General features: G+C 46.8%; 1 long non-coding RNA gene across 2 annotated transcripts; it reads left to right on the forward strand.

The window, feature by feature from the left end:
* Positions 1-766: 766 nt before the first annotated feature.
* Positions 767-12,739, forward strand: LOC147346230 (uncharacterized). 2 transcript variants are annotated; one of them, XR_015153487.1, is made up of 5 exons: positions 767-905; positions 3,992-4,123; positions 4,388-4,838; positions 6,016-6,739; positions 10,831-12,739. It is a non-coding gene; the product is annotated as an uncharacterized LOC147346230 (long non-coding RNA). The 2 variants fall into 2 exon arrangements; XR_015153488.1 differs by lacking the exon at positions 4,388-4,838.
* The last annotated feature ends 1,066 nt before the right edge of the window (positions 12,740-13,805 follow it).

Genomic DNA, 13,805 nt, shown 5'->3' on the forward strand with positions numbered 1-13,805 from the left:
CCAGATGGGAGCCAGTCGAGCAGGCTTTGGTGGTGGTGGTGGTTTAGTCGCTAAGTCCTGTCCAACTCTTGTGACCCCACGGACAGTAGCCTGCCAGGCTCCTCTGTCCATGGGATTCTCCAGGCAAGAATACTGGAATGGGTTGCCATTTCTTTCTCCCCAAGCAGGCTTAAAGACCACACAAATAATGGAAGCAGTTAACACTGGCTATGTGACATCCCTGCTTTAAGTGTTTTAAAGGCAGTACCTCATTTTATTCCAGTAACTGTTATTGTTCCAGTCTTTCAGACATGGAAATTGAGGCGCAGAGAGGGGAAGCAGACTGCTCAGCTCTTAAGTAGTGGAGCAGGGATTCAGAGCCACGCAGTCTGATTCTGCAGAAGGGGAGCGAGCCCCTAGGGAGGGGAGATCGCAGATCCTAGAGAGCTTGGGGATGATTGATCTAGCGATGGGCTGGGAGGGATGGGAAGGGATGGGATCAATAGTCCAGGTGGAGAGGTTGCACCTTGGCCAACTAAAAGAATACGTCTTCCTTGGAGACGGTGGGGGGTGGGGGGAGGATGAAAGGATGGATGATAATGATGCGGGGAGTCTCTGAGGCAGAGGGAAGAAAGTCAAGGCAGTACATATTAGATGACCTTGATCTCCCTGGGAAAGTAGGTAGCAACCTAGGTGGGGAAAGCTGGTCTTTCTCACCACTTCCTTTTTTTTTTTTTTTTGCTTCCCTGCCCAACCCCCTCCTCTTGTTTCCACCTGGAAGAAACAACCCAGGCTATATTTTCTCATCTAAGTTGGACATTGATTTGTAAGTGAGGAATTAAGCAGAGGAAGGGGAAATAAAAGATTGCCTGAGGAAGGATCCTGAGAGTTAAGGAAGAACGTGGAAACGTGAAGGCACAGCGGAGGTAAGTACTGTTTTGATTTTATTTCAAGGACCTCTAACAAACTTGGTGGCATTATAGTTTATTTGTAAAGGGAACAGAAATGCGGAGTCCTTGAGTTTGGGGTCTGGAGTTAGAGATGGCTTGTGGTGGACGGATTGGAAAGCAGAATTTCTTTTTTCATTTAGTTTTTTTTCCTTTTTTTAAAAAACTAAATCAACACATAACAGAAACTTAGGAAGTACAGAAATATATGTAAAGGCCAGAAAAATCACTCTGCCTCTGAAAAACCATTATTACTATTTTGTAGCTTTTTCTATTGTTTATGCATTAAAAAACTGAAGTTTTACCATATCATACTTTTACTGCATAATTGTACTGTAGGCATTTTCCATGCCACCAAAACTTCTACTAAACCTACTTTTGAGAACATAAACAATGGGCAATTTAAATTATTAATAGTTAATTTTGTTAACATGGCTCATAAATGTAAATATGCTTTTTAATGGCAGGAGAGCAGTCCTTCACATGGATTCATTGCATTTTTTAGCTCTTCCTGTCATGCTGGACAGTAGGCTGTTTCCAGTTGTTTGCTTGAGTATTAATACTCCAAGGAACATCTCCATGCACAAACCTTTGTTTGCAGTTTGACTATTTCTTTAGGATAGATTCTTAGAAGTAAAATAACTGAGACAACAGGCATGAATATTTTGCGGATTGTTTCTAGAAGGTTTGCTTGTATCTGTTTACACCCTAGCCACAGGGGCAAGCTGAGTTTAATTCTTGGGTGTGTCCAAACTCTGGGAGGTCGGGTCGGGAAGGTGGAGCAGGCACGCTGATTTGGACTCTGAACTGGGAGACAGTTGCTTGTTGCTCCATCACGTGTTCTTGGCTCAGGGTTAGAGACCCACGGTGGGTTTTGGCCCATATGGAAGGAAGGGCAGGGGTGTCAGGGCCGCGTCTGAAAGTGCTAGATGCGAGGGGGAGCCCAGAAGCAGTCCTTGCGTCTGCAAACATAATCAGCATCATCTGATCTGCAGTCATAAACCTTCTGAAAGCCGGTGACTGTGACAAAGGCTCTCCCTGGGCACACATGCACATGTGCACTTTCTTCAATTTCAAGGGACTCATTGATCCACAGAGGTCTTGGGCTGATGAACACCAGATTAAGAACATCTGCTTTGCAGACCATCAGTAGTTTTGGCCTTCTTTCCAGACAGTTTAGCACTTTGGGGACCCCTTTCAGTACCGGAAATTTCAAGCCACGTTCAGGATGACTGTAATGGTCTGAGTCTGCCCTTTTCAGACAAAACCCCTGCATCCATAGCTCCTTAATGCACATCAATGGGAGAAATTTTAATCTCAGCACTGGGGCTCAGGCTGGGCATTTGGACCACTTGATAAGTTGAGGGAGAGTGCATGGGAGAGAAAATACATACATGTCCGCATATATTTTCCCAGATAAACACGTACTCTTACATACATACATAGACACACACATGACTCTCATATCTACACACACATATTCTTCAACGCACCCACATGCACATATATACATATATATATTTCCAGATACACATACTTTTGTACACATAATACGTCACTCTCTCATACGTACACTCACACACACACATATTCCCAGAATCGCACATACTTTGCTTTAGAACTAGTCCTCCACGCCCTCTGGCTCAGCCCTGGGACTTCTGTTTCCTTCTTCACTTGGTCTTGGCCTAGACCCCCCTCCCCCCCTCTTTTCCTTCCACCCAATAGTAAATATACCCTTCGGAGTTGCAGCACATGAAAAAGAAGCACAGGAGGAAAGTGGTAGATAAATTTAACAAGCATTAAAGTTAATATATAATTTAAATATGTATAAAATTATTCCGTGCATCGATTAGAAAATGGGCTGTTGACCATTTCAAGGCAACAATCAATTTCAGAGTTCACAGGTCAGGTCAAGTTTCTTTCTAATGATCCACAGAAGCAGCAGCATTAGGGAGATAATGAACTCCATGGGCTTGCAGACGTGATCTATGGCCGGGTGGCCGTGGGGCCGGCCAGCGGGCCGAGTTCTCTCGTGGGCCCATGTAAAAGCTTGGCTGGGTGATAACCCGTGATGTAATCAGGCGGTCTCTGGGATGACTTGTTTATTTTTTATTTTTAAAAGACGGTGTGGTTGGCGAAACTCTGCAGTTGTCAATGTGTGGCTGTGGTGGGACCCTGTGAACGTGCGCGTAGAGCTTCCGCTTTTCTGGGAAGCGGAGGTGGGCGGGGCCAGCCCTGTCCATCACCTGGCGTGGCAGGGGCTGGGCAGCCCCGGGAAGGAGCAAACTGAGGACATGTGACCTCCCTGCTGGTCTGCTCCAGGGGCATCCCCCCAATCCCCCGGTGCTTCCACAGATGGAGGTGGAGGGCATTTTCCAGGGGTACTCCTAGGTCCCTACTTTAAACGGAGAGGGACCAGGGTTTGGGGGGATGGAGGGTAGAGGTGCTGGGATGGGACTACCCGCCCAGAAACGATGTGAAGCAAAGGCAAGGTGAGCTGCTAAGGGCGGCTCGGCACAGCCTTCAGTCCCCTTCTGATCTGGGAGGCCAGGCAGAATCCCCTGGCTCCTGGCTTTGATCAGGAACCCAGACCTGTCTTCTGATCATTGCAAGAGACACTAGATCCCAGAGCATCCATCTTTCATCTTGGGGGGAGTTTGTTTTTTCAAAGGCCTTGAGATTTTGTGATGTAATGAGATGCTCTAGAGCTCATTGTACCTGAGCTGGTCCAGCCTCCCTGTTATCCTTTGAAGAGCAGTCAAGGAGGTGCTCCATCCTGCAGCAGTCCCTAGCCTTTTTGGCACCAATGACTGGTTTCGTGGAAGACTACATTTCCACCAAATGGGATCAGAGATGGTTTCAGAATGATTCAAGCCATTACATTTATTGTGCATTTTACTTTTATTGTTACTACATCAGTTCCATCTCAGATCATCAGGCATTAGATCCTGGGGGTTGGGGACCCCTGCTCTAAAACAGCTCAGGAGGGTCTATTCTTGATGCCTGAACCTCCACCATGAGAGACACATTCATTTTATTAACCATCACATTCTCTTTCTTTTAAGATGTAAATCTGCCCCACAGGTCACTGGTTTACCTGTGGTTAATTAGGTGATACGCAGTCCCAGGAAGGAGGCAGAAGTACCGGAAGAGGATGTGGAGGAGCCCAGACTGGCTGAGAGCCCTTTTCTGCCATGGTGAGAACAGGGGCTGTTGTTCAACCTTGAGGGTCCCTGGAGGGTTTGCATTGGCCATGAGCCTCTGGCAACACTCCTCTGAAAACCATTGAAGGAAATGGGGAGGGAGAAGAAGGAAGGTGGGGGAGAGAAAGGAGAGGGAAGGAGGGGAGACTTGGGAAAAGAGAGTCACCTTAAGTTGTCTTGGCCCTTTCAAATCTCCGTGCGTTTATACATGTTCTTTCCTGTTCTTTCTGCTGCCCCATTTCTGCCCTGTCTATCCAGCAAACTCCTGGTCTTCCCTGAGATCTTTCTGCTAGAGATGTGTTCCTGGGCATCCCTCTCTTCCACAGTTAATGATGGGTTCTCTGCACCCCTCCTGCTTCATGTATAATGCAGGGATGCACATGATCGGTGGATGTTGTGACTGTTTCACTCCCTGCTTGACTGGAAGCCCCTTGAAAGCACATGGGAGGCTCTCAGTACATGCTTGTTGAACTGAACACAGGCAGAACACACCTGCTGCTGGGGTTCATTCCATTCCAGGGGTTTCCAGCCAGGCCTGGGGTGAGCGGATCATCCCTAAGGAGGCCAGAATTGAGGGTTGTTTCTGAAGGCGGGTGAGACAGGAGCCAGGGATGTTTCTAGAAGCCCAGGCCTGGGCTCAATGACACGATCAGCGTCTCATCCCTCTACAAGCTCTTCAAAAGGATGAAGTGAGGCTACAAACACCCAGGTAAGAAAATAGTGCAGAAGCGCATCCCATGGCTTTCAGGGCAGCAGGAAGGCCATCTCTCCTTTTCTATGGATGATGGGTTCCAAGGTGGCAGGGTTCAGTTGTCTGGATGTCTAGAGGACTCCCAGATTCCCCTTTGTTCCACTTGGCAAAACTTTCTGCGCCCTCCATCCCTGTCTTGTTGAGTCTCTGCCTTGTTTAGGGCTCAGGAGACCTTGGAATTTCAGGCTCCTGTCCTCAGGGCAATTGTGACCCTGGAAGGCAGGCCTAGTTCAATCCCTACAAGACAGACCCATCTGGAAGGATATGTGGGGAGACAAGAGAGCTTTCAATGAGCCTGAGACAACCAACAGCCCAGGAGAGCCATTTGGGAACAGTTGCTAATGAAGATGTGACGTCAGGACACCATGGAGGGATTTATGTAAAAGTTCCACTGAGGGGGCACCTTTGCCCCATCCCCTCCTACATTTACCAACCCGTTGACTGTGCCCCAGGGCTCAGCTGCTGGGGGAGGGAGCCCTTGTGTTAAGTGACGATTGGGCACCCTACGCGGTGGTGGGAAAAATGGCATGTGCTAAGTGGTTCAGATCATTTTTGGTTGTCGTCCCAGGAGGTGTCAAGAGCCCCACAAACAGGTTTGTAACAACCTCCTTCTTCCCCTCATTAATCTCGTGAAGTGGAGGGAGGGAGAGAGCTGGGTGCACAGCAGTGTGTACATTACTGAGTTAACCAGGCATGTAATTAGCGCTCAGGTGCTCAGCAGAGGACAAACCACTCACGATTAGTAGTGTTTAGCTTTAATGCCCTAAGTTGGGGGAGCCACCATGCTGCCCAGGCACAGAGCTGCCCTGTTGCCCACAGTCCCTAGTGTGCCCTCCCTCCCTTCCCCTCTCTCCTGCTCATGGATTTCGATGTTTGGGGCATTTGTGGATGCTTATGGAAATTTATGTAACTGTTCCAAGTGCTGTAAATCATGTTCTGACAAGGAAAGTCCGTGATCCTGGCGCTGGGATAGCAAGGAGCCTGCGGGAGCCAGTTGTGGGAGCAGTTGGTCTTCTTTTCTATTTTAGAATCTTCTGTGAATTAGATGGAGATGAATGCTGTTATTAATTGCATGTTAATGGGGCCTTGGTTATAAAGCCATCTTTGTAATCCATGTGGGGAATTTGTCTACCAGGTGACACCATGTTCCAGCAAAGTGCTTCTGCTGCAGAAAGAGATGCCTGAAGTTTTAGAGCCAATGGTACCTAGGAGATGGTCAAGAACCGCCCCTTTACTATGTCGTTGGGGAAACAGGCCCACCTGGGAAGCTGTTTTTCTATAATCATGGAGGTAATGGCGGAGTTAGGACTCTGCCTTCTCAACACCACGTGGCTTTCACTGGACTCCTTGAGTAGGATCTGACCTCATCCCATTCTGAGTCATGGTGGTGAAGAGCCAGAGTTCTGGAAGATTTTGTTGTCAGTGAGCCCAGTGAGGGACAGATACACCTGTGACAGGGTCGTCCTCTGCAGCAGGGAGAAGAGATCCCTGCCCTGTCCTCTAGATAGAGGTGTCTTGTTGTGCTCTTAGGAGCCTCAAGATGAGAATGTGAGTGAGCAGAAGGGATGCATGATAATCTCTCAGGTAGAGAGAGCTGCTTATTCATGGATGTGGGGAGAGGAGCAGTTTAAGATGGAGTGGAGTGACTGCCCATGCTGTTCCAGTTATGTCTCCTGGAAAGAAGACAGAGGACAGGTGGTGGAAACAGAAGCAGAGAGTTTCTTGACTATTTCATCTCTTTGGGGAAAACGTACCAGGTACCTTCAGAGTTTGGATTTCTAAAGCTGGCTACCTCATCACCTAAGTATGAAGTTCTGGCCTCAGTCTGCCTTTCCAGCCTCATCTCTTAAAACATCCTGGTAAGTATCTTCTGCAACAGGCAAGCCAATTAATTGTCTAGAGCGGGGATTGCCTTTTATTTGCTACCATTGTCCATATCTACTCTTGTTTTTGGAATGCTCCTCACTAGCCAAGCCTGGTCCATTTCAAATTTCACCTCTGCCAGGAAGCCTTCTCCTAGTGCTTTTTGCAGGAAACACTCCTGGAATCTGGAAGCCTTCATCTTCCCAGGACATCGGATGGGGTTGACTAAAGGCCACGTGGGGACCTTCTGAGGGTGGGGGTGGGAGCAGGGAGGGATAAGAAGATGAGGCTTAGGCTTGGTCCATCGCTCCAGGCCAGCACATAACGTTGCCAGCTTCAGGCTTTTGAACTTGAATTGTTACCTAGGAAAGGTGGTAGTAGGTGACAGTAGACTCATTCCTAGAGAGTAAACATTCTTAATCAGCTTTTTATTAATTTGCATGTGTATGCATATTCATCCCTAAGGGGCTTATTTTCCTGGTGGCTCAGACAGTAAAGAATCTGCCTGCAATGCAGGAGACCCGAGTTCGATCTCTCTGTTGCGAAGATCCCCTGGAGACGGGAATACCCACTCCAGTATTCTTGGAGAAGGCCATGGATAGAGGAAACTGGCAGGCTACGGCCCATGGGGTCACAAAGAGTTGGACACAACTGAGCGATGAACACAGCAACTTACCTAAGTCTCTAGTGTTTGAATCATATCAGAACATTCCAGTGAGTTCTAGATAGCCAGTATCTCCCCTTTCCTGAGTTAAAACTGGCAGCTCCTATTCCATTTAGCTTTTATGCAAAACCATGACAACAGTTTCATGCCACTGTAGGACAAGACACGACTCTGAGACTCTTGTTACTGAGTGGTGTGCCAAAAGTTTATTATTTGGGTACTCATTGATGGCCTTAGTCTCCCATTCTTGAATCTGGTCCTTTTGATGAAACACACTCTTTAATTAAAAGCATCCTGCAAACACCGCGACAGTGGCTTATTCCACATTCAGCAGTGGCGATGCTGGAGGACGACGGGTGGGAAGGTGGAGGGAAATGGCTGAGGCCCATAACTTAATTCCTGTGCATTAGCCTGTACTGCATTTCCCCTCTCCAATCTTGGCTTCTCTGTGAGTGAAACAAGCAGGATTAGCACATAAGAGAGGCTGGGGTCATAATTACACCCTGTGCGACGGGGCAGCAGAACCACCAAATAAATCCCTGGACAATTATTAAAATGGCCCAATGCATTACACAAATTAGAACAGGCTGGGACTTTTGGGGAGAAGGGAGGGGAGCGAAGAGCCAGTATTTAAGTGTTCTTGTAAGCCATCTAAGATATTAATGTTGCAAAGCTCCTTATGAATATTTAAGAACATAAAATGGAGCTTCGCTGCAGCCCCACAGCACCATAGAAGCCTGTAATACGGTTGAGCCCACTTAAGAAGGCAGAGCCTGAGTCCATGGCAGATTGAAGGCAGATGAAGCAGGACGGGCCCATTTGCAGGGGAAATGTTTGGCACAGGCCAGGGTAATGGTGTTGCATTAGATCCTCATAGAAGAGGATTTAGTTAAAGACTCACAACTTTTATGGGTGGGACTCCCTAGGGATTATTAACCCATTTCCCCACTCCCCAGTGATTTTAGAAAATTGACACGATCCCTGAGTTTATCACAGACCCAATGAAGTCTGCGTTTAGACATCCCATTCAAATCCAGGTTGCACAGAACCTTCTTGGACACGGAGTCCTGGGACCTCTTGGGTCTCCGGGCTTTGATTTCTCAGAGCTGTGTTTGTGGCCCTTTTAGACTGGTTCCTATAGGAAGACAATTGGCTCCAGGTTTTTCTTCGGAATGGATAGTATCCCCTGGATAAGAGGGAAGGGCTGCTTGATGGAAGAAGAGTCGGTCTTCAGAAACCAAACTGATGTCTTTCCCAGGATCAGATCTGGTGCATCCTTGTGTTGGGAATGGAGGTGTGGACTCCTCTCTTGTAGGTGGCTGGAGACACAGAGTCAGCGGGACTCAGAGGAGGGTGTTGGGTAAGGACACCGAAGTCTTGGTTCTGGCTTCAGCTCAGCTAATGGTCTTACTTCCTGTCCCACTTTCCCCACCTGTCAAACGGGAATAATATTCTTGGCAAGTCTGTCCATCAACGGAAGAATAGGTGTGGGTCCACTCAGGAAGAAGGACGGCATAGAATATGCCATCTTCTGTAGATGTAGGAGAGTATTATTACTTCTATTTTTTCCTTCTATTTCCTTCTATTTTTTCATGTATTTGCAGTGCTTCTGCTTTGTCCCACTTTATTCTTCCTCTAGATAAAGGGAAAAAGGAAATGGTCCCAGACTTGCCCACCCCCACCCCTGGCCACCTCTTTTTAGGATTGGGAGACCTGTGACCTCTACAGCAACCACTGGCTGGAGTGGCCTGTGACAAAGTGGCCCAAGTGCTCGTCTGTGCGGAGGGATCTGAGGACACCTTTTCACTCATGACGTTGGGGAGGGAGGGGAAAAGAGCCTCCCCTCCACTGAGAGGTTCAGCACGAGGGGCAGACAGATGGCCTGTGCTGCTGCAGATCAAAGTGAGACTGGTCACAGAATGTTCTGGACTTTCAGGTCCTCCCTGCAGTCCAGGTGGAGAGCTGCTCTTGCCCAGGCGGGTTCTAGGATTTCATACCTGATCCATCTCACCAGCACTTGGGAGGCCATGAATTAGCAATGTATACATTTTCTTAGAAGCTCACAACAGAACAGTCCCCTTATCTCAATTTGGGGGATTTTAATCATGGTAACTGCTATCTATTGAGAAACCACACAGCCACCTGAGAGGTAGATATTATTCTCTGCACTTGACACAGAGTCAGGGAGGTCCAGGCTCTCCCTGCCACTCTTCCCTCGCTCTCTCTCTCTCATCCAGCTACATGCACAAAGGTGCCATCTTCTCAAAAAGGATTTTCTGCCTGGCCCAGAATTTTTGACACCCATTGCCAGTCCTCGTGAGCACTTCCTGCCTGTCTTAACCACACAAAACTCTATAAGCCATCAATCACAGCTTTATTAAATCTAAATGCATCAAGCCCTAAAAACAGAGTCAGCCAACCTGGGTTCAGATTATATCTCCTTACTTACTAACTGTATGACCTCACTCAAAGTACTTATCCTCTCTGAGCCTCAGTTTCCTTGTGAAAAACATGGCGGGGTTGGGGGTGGGGAAGGGTGGGGATGATCAGAGTACTTGACTCTTTGAGTTAATGGGAGGATTAAATAGGATAATACTTGTGACGTGCCCAGGACGGGGCACAGATTGCGTGCTCACTGAGTGGGGGTGATCATCGTCTCCATCAGGGTCTGAGATTCCTCCAGCAGAGATTCATTCCACAGAGACCTTAAAACTCAGACACCTGGAGGGAAAAAAATGAATGGTAAGCCTTTATCTGCCAATGGTGTTATAGATCTAACATCAAGAGGTATGGCTTGGACAACTTCTATGGTGTCTTTCAACTTTGAGAATTTCTATTAAATAGTTTAGGGTGATCTGGGCCTGGGAGGAAGTTGTCACAGAAGAGAGGCCTAGAGGCACAGGAGGGAGGAGTCAAGAGGTGAAAGAAAGCCTGTTGCAGAGACATGATCTTTAGTGGAAGTGTTTCTTCAGGTTTCTGGGCCAGTCTGATTGTGTGCATGGTGGTCCCTTGGGATCATTTTCATTAGCTATTTGAGGCAAAGTTCTTCCCTGATGGGTCAGTGATAAAGAATCCTCCTGCCAATGTAGGATATATGGGTTCGATCCCTGGGATAGGAAGATCCCCTGGAGAAGAAAATGGCAACCTACTCTGGTATTCTTGCCTGAGAAATCCCATGGAGAGAGGAGCCTGGCAAGTTACAGTCCATGGGGTTGCAAAAGAGTTGGACATGACTTAGCGACTAAAACAACAGCAACAAACAACATTTGAGGCAAAAGCAGGCAAAGCTGACGTTTCCCCTGTGATTTGCAAGTACCATCAATCAATCTTTCAATATTGTCATTAGTATTTGTTGGATACTGTGCTAAATACGTTTTCATTTAATTCTCAGTCACAATAACGATCTCCATTCTTATCTTACAGTTGGTGAGACAAAGCTCAAGGTCATAAGGGAACTGGTGGCATTGAGTTTGACCCCAAACAATCCGAATCTAGAACTTTGCTCTCAAGTACCGCTGCTTCCTTCACAAATGTTTAACAGAATGTGATGCTTTCAGCCTGGTCTGAAATTCACTTTGTAGTTGCAGCATCTAAGTGATCTGTGTCCTCTGCAAACTTGTCGTTCAAAAGTAGTGTGTACTGTGTGCCAGGAGCTAATGTAGCCTGTGGTTAGAAAAGATGCTGCTGATCCAACATTACTAGGGCTCAAAGGGTTGGACTGGTTGTGTTAGGACATCTACACTCTCTGAAGTCCCCTGGTCTGAGGGCTGCACACATTCCTAATTACAATCTTGGAGACACAGTCATGAGCCAGGGGTCAGAGGGTTCCTTTCTTCATATGGAAACGAACTGGCTTCCAGGTGTAGGGGCAGTTCCCTGAGGGTTTCTAGATCACAGACCTTTGGGGCTGGAAGAGTCCTTGATCTCACCTGCACTTTAGCCAATGCGGTTGTACCAGCCAAGCTGAGGAAGCCAATATAAACAAACATACAGAGGAGGGGCCCTTATATGTGGACAGTGTGTGGTTCATTTCACTCTTGCTTGGAAAACTCTCATCTTTTTTACCTCTGTGATCTAAACTCCAACCCTTTTTTTTTTTTTGTATATAACTTTTGACCATTTCAGTCATTGGCCTCCTTTTCCTTCAAATGTGAGGGCCATTTATAACCTGTTCACACCCACATTGTTAGGTCTTTTGGTGTTCTCTCGCTGTTTCGTGTGGAAGGGTTTTGCTTCTGTGAGGCTCTGGTACCAGGCGTAGTGAGTGCTTTGCGGGGTGGATTTGTTTTCATGAGGATTGTGCCAGTGCACCAGAGCTACTCGGTAAATATGGACTGAAACATGAAAGCAAGGACAGACGCTGTCTTCTCCTCTGCCAAATCGAATCTAGCACAGGAACAGAGCACATGGTGGATGTTCTTTGGCACAACTGACCCTCCACAGATGAGTAATTCCTCTTCTGCCTCCCCTCCTCCTCCTTCCTCTTCTCATTCTTTCTTGGCAGCCTCGTGCCTGGTGCCCAGGGGCCATGGAGTGTGCTGCATGGCCTGGGAGGAGCCATCCCACCCCGTTTACTTGCCATTGGGGTTTTCTAGCTTGTGCCCTTGTCAAGAGATATCTATGTCATGCCACACTCTAGGAAGGCAAGGGTGTGGCTTCCTGCCAGGGCCCTGCGTATCTGGGAGAAAACATCCTTAAAACAGGCAGCCATTACTGGAGGTTCCCTTTAGGATTCCAATGAGGGTCAGCAAACTAGCCCATGGTAATTAGAGAAACATGGAGCTTTCCAGGTGGACTTCAAAGATGGTCTATTGATATTTCAGTGATTTGCCAAACTTTTTGTAAAAAAGCTTTTGACCCCTTCCTCAAATGAAAGCTTACCTAGAAGCCCCTAAGTTGAATTTAGAGTTGTTCTGACTGCAATGGAATATGGTTCCCAGCGCTTTATGTTCTTGACTCCTAGAGGGGCTCAGAGAACCCCACAGAGCTTCTTGGAGGACACTTTGAGAATCTATGTTAGTGACTCTAGGAAATAATTTTCATTTATTTTGGTGACCCAGCATCTAAACTTACTTTCCATTCTGGGGGAACATAATAAACATATAGGTACACTTATCAAAGATGTGTGATTCAACATGCTACCTCATATATCTGGGATTTCTAATTCTTTTCTTAAATGGCTTACTGAAATCTGTACTAATAACAGCTTATATGAAAATAAGATATCAGAAAAATTTCATACAATGTAAAGAATCAAAAAACTAGGTAGATAAGATTGATAATAGATTTATCACATGCAACCTGCTCACCCACCCATTAACCCCAACAAGGAGTAGAAGATGCTTCCTTTACCAAGGCACTGGGAAATACCATAAAGGGAAGAGCCAGCACCTTCGAAGGGAGCTGCAGTGGCTCTCATGCTTTATGCTGAGTGAGTGCTACAGCTGAAACGGGATCCTTGATTTCACTGGGGATACTAATATCCCCAGGGGAAGAGACCAAGGAGCGACACTTTAAAAGCCTCCAGAGGCAAGTTGGTACATGTATTATTTAATGTTCTTAATTGCAACATAATCCATGCTGGTTGGCTTAAACAGAAAAGGGATTTTATAAAAGGATATTAGGTACCCATGCAGGATGCAGAGCCTGGGGCTGTGGGGAGGCTTTAGTGAGGCACCACTGCTCCTTGGCACTGGGAATTCTCAGGAATGGACACCAGATGCTCTGCACTCTCACCATCGCAGAGCTGGCTCTTTCCACCGTGTGTTTGCCAGATGTCGGGTCCACTGCACTTAGGCTCCTCTTCATTTTGCTCACTTCTGAATCCAATTTTCAGGCAGATCTGTCTGATTAGTCAGAATCTAAGTCACATATCTGCAAACTAATGGCAAGAGAATTTGAGAACATGAGAACTTTTCGTTGGGCACATTACTGCAATAAATTTTGTTTCTGCTAACAAGGAAAAAGTAGAGAGTGACAACTGGGTAAGCAGCTAACAGTGTCTAATACTGCATGGTTTCATACAGGCAGCAGGCTAGTACGGTAATCAGAATATCCTCGACTCATAACTAACTTTGACTGATTATAAAGGCTTTTGCACTGAAATACACGGACCGTCTTTTAAAAGCTTCTTGGTCGATATAATCAAAACAAACAAGTAGCAAACACCAGATGTAGAGAACAGAGCTCTCTTTTGAGTCACCAGGTATGGAGATTATTGTTCCTCACTCAGTTCTTAAACTTCGGCCAGAGACTCAGAGCCCAGGCAAATTTGAGGAAGGACCCAGTAATTACATCACAAGTATATACTGCAGATCTTGCTCTTGGCTGTCTTCAAAGAGATCTAGAGCCTTTTACCAAGGTAACAGTGACTTGGTGGGAAGGGAGAGACATCAGTA

The sequence above is a fragment of the Bos grunniens genome, chromosome 24 (assembly GCF_055505025.1).
Source record: "Bos grunniens cultivar Pamir isolate PY7600 chromosome 24, Bosgru_T2T1.0, whole genome shotgun sequence".
NCBI lineage: Eukaryota > Metazoa > Chordata > Mammalia > Artiodactyla > Bovidae > Bos > Bos grunniens.